The sequence below is a fragment of the Haplochromis burtoni genome, unplaced genomic scaffold (assembly GCF_018398535.1).
Source record: "Haplochromis burtoni strain Fernald_Lab_line unplaced genomic scaffold, NCSU_Asbu1 Contig_3322, whole genome shotgun sequence".
Taxonomy (NCBI): domain Eukaryota; kingdom Metazoa; phylum Chordata; class Actinopteri; order Cichliformes; family Cichlidae; genus Haplochromis; species Haplochromis burtoni.
The window spans coordinates 4,018-7,302 of NW_024585683.1; the positions used below are offsets into that span (position 1 = coordinate 4,018).

The 3,285-nt window shown below is 39.8% G+C and overlaps 1 long non-coding RNA gene across 1 annotated transcript; it reads left to right on the forward strand.

Moving 5' to 3' along the window:
* Positions 1-954: 954 nt before the first annotated feature.
* LOC102300520 lies at positions 955-3,269 on the forward strand. Its single transcript, XR_318140.3, has 3 exons — positions 955-1,066; positions 1,176-1,295; positions 2,745-3,269. It is a non-coding gene; the product is annotated as an uncharacterized LOC102300520 (long non-coding RNA).
* The last annotated feature ends 16 nt before the right edge of the window (positions 3,270-3,285 follow it).

Consider the following 3,285-nt stretch of genomic DNA (forward strand, 5'->3'; position numbering starts at 1 on the left):
ATTGAACTGCCATCTTAAGTAGTGTTCACAAAATCAGGTAGATCAGCGGGAGGTTTGGTAATCAGGGCAGGTGCATGGGTCAGAGGCGGGAGCCTAAGATGAGCTCCACCCAGACAGAGGAGAGGGGGAGAAAGAGAGCACACAACAACAATAAAACTGTCATGCACCACAGTGTGTGCACACAAACGGGATCCAAAAGCAGACTCAATAAATCAAATGCGAGCAAGGAAAAAGTTTATTGCTTTAACAAAAGGTGACCTGGAACAACCAAAGAAACAAAACGAGGAACTGAAGAAAAAACGGGAAGATAAACGACACAGGGAAACCATAATTAGGACCATGGGAGGCTGCAACAGAAAGGGGAGAAAATTACTAGTGAGCTGGGAAATAGGGAGACACAACAAGACAGGCTTTAGTAATTGGCTTACGATCAGAGCGGGACAGTGGGACTCAGAAGGGGGGAGTGTGTCCGTGCGAGGCGAATCCGAGGAGGCAGGGATGAGGACAGATGATCCACTGCTCGCAAGCAGGAGGACAGGCAGGTAGCAGACACAAACACCGGATCGTACCCTAGGCACGTGAAGGCAGAATTAACGCGGTTCAAATGACACATATGTACAAAGCTTTTGCGGGAAGCCTAGTTACCCCTGAGGGGTGATTAACGGACTGGCGTGGAGCATCTCTCAGCGTGGGTTAAATAGTCCTCCAGGTAATTGTCCAGAATGGAAAACAGGTGTGCAGGTGATGGTCCAGCCCGGGGGTGTGGCCACCAGGGCAGCCCACACACTCCTCAGACATAGGGCCACAGACCATGACAAAAACATGTGGCATGACAGAGAGTAATATATACACACACAGTTGTGTCATGGTCTCAGTGCCTCCCTGGCAGTGTAGAATTAAAAAACAAACAAACAAACAAACAAACCATTACAAAAACACAAAGATAAACTGCACCATATTTTAAAATGCAATTGCATTTTTGAGCTTGGACTTATTTCATGTTATTGTTATATCCAACAGGCAAAAAGAAACTGCTAAATCAGGTTTGAAAACTAACACGGATTTGGTGAGTAGAATGACTTATTCTTCAAACATCCAGAATATGATATGTCATAAGAAAGGTAATTCTATTATTTACTAAACTGCCATTGAAGTCTAATTGTAATCTTTAATAGGTGATGATCCTCAGCCCTGCTTTCATGAAATATGTCCATTATGTTTGGCTAAAACAGCATGGGAGGTATCCATCCACTGGCTTTCTGACTTTGGTTCTCAGCTTGTACTTGTGTGATGAGGTAGGTTCAAGAAACGGATATGATAATTCATTTCTACACCATTCATTATTGGCCCATTGGTTGTACATGAGAGCATAGATATCATTTTCAGCTTAAGCATTACCACAAGGGATCTTTACCATCTGGTTATTTCTAGAGCAGAATTACCTAAATACCATTAAACTAGCTGGGACAATATCCCTTATTTAGATTTGACAATCACAGATAGACAATCTGTGATTGTATTTCGAAAGCCTCATCGGGAACTGGCAGTTGGCCCTAGGCTGGATGACCCATGTACTAATGAGAAGTGAATGAATTAAAAAGGTGTGGAGGTTGGAGCATTAAAATGAGAACCAAATTTTACATTGCAGCCGTTCCCCAACTGTCTGTGAATGGTACTCATGGAGAATTGATCTATGAGCATATAAATGTGTGTATTAATGATCATAAAACTGACCTCAAAGCCGATTGTTAGGGAGTGATGCTATCTTCAGTCATTATGCAAATGTACTGTTAAGGCTTGGGAAACCTGTAGGACATTTTTACCAATGAAAATGCTATGTCCAGATGAATAGAATTAACTTACCAAGATTTCCATACACAGATGATTGAGGATACATAAAGACATAAGTTTTTGAGGCTTTTACTTTTAGAGTCCTTTCCTTCAAGGAAATTAGGGGACCAAGGGACTTGCCTCCCTGTCCTTGGTCCCCTAATAATACCTTTTTTAAGAGCAATGCAGAACACATTAGTGGGGGGGATAAAGTCACTCTTTACACTGATGCATCAATCAGTTAATCAGTCAGGAACAGGTAACTATTAACCTTGATTTCTTTCCTATTTCTCTTTCTTCAGTTTATCTGTTTATTATTAATTGTGTGTATTTATTATAGTTTTATACTGTTACCGTATTAGCATGTTGAAGTGTTCGTTTCTTGGCCTTTCCTATTGCCTTGATAAGGCTCTTGGTATGAGAAAATTCCAGGGGATGGTGAGGGTGCTAGTAGTAGAATATATGACAAGTACTGACAATCCTAACTTACACAAACTGTATTTTTATTTTTGGTTTTAATAAAATATACTTAAAAAAGGAAAAAAAAGAAAAATGGAATGGCAAATCGCCTGCACTGCATTAAGCTAAAGCACAGGTGTCGAACTCAAGGCCTCAAGGGCCGGTGTCCTACAGGTTTTGGATGTGTCCTTAATCCAACACAGCTGATTTAAATGGCTAAATTACCTCCATAACATGTCTTGGGGTTCTCCAGAAGCCTGTTAATGAATTAATCATTTGATTAGGGTGTGTTGACCCAGGGTGATATCTAAAACCTGCAGAACACCGGCTCTCGAGGCCTGGAGTTCAACACCCCTGAGCTAAAGCATGTTAATGAAATCTGTAGTGTCTATAATCTAGAATTATTTTATGTTAATTTCATTTGTGATTAATAATCCACATTTTTGTGTCTTCAGATTAATGTGTTTGGATTTGGAGCAGACAAGAATGGAAACTGGAATCATTACTATGAGCAAATCAAAAACACACGTCTGAAAACTGGACAACATCCTGGAAGGGTGGAATATCAATATATTGAGAAACTTCATAAGCAACGGAAAATTCATTTTTTCAGAGGATGGTAATCTGGCTTTTGGTGTCTCTCAGGGGCATTAAGATAAGCAGCCCCCAGAACTGTAGAATTAAAATACTTAAGAATAGTAGATCTAAAAAGAAAAAAAATGCGTAGTTTTGTTAATTAGTTGCGTGTTGGGTATCAGAGATTACTTATTTTTGGAAGTGTTTACATACAATAAAGTCCTTTCAGTATACCACCATACAAAATATGTTGTCCATTTTGTTCATAAAACAGTTTTCCTCCCCTTTGGCAACTTATTTTTCAGCATATTTTGTCCAGTATATCCACTATCTGTCCTCTGCACATGTTGAAACCATTTTAGTCTTGTCTCTCTAGCTACCCTATCTGAGCTGTTCCACTGATATATTAACCCTTTAAAA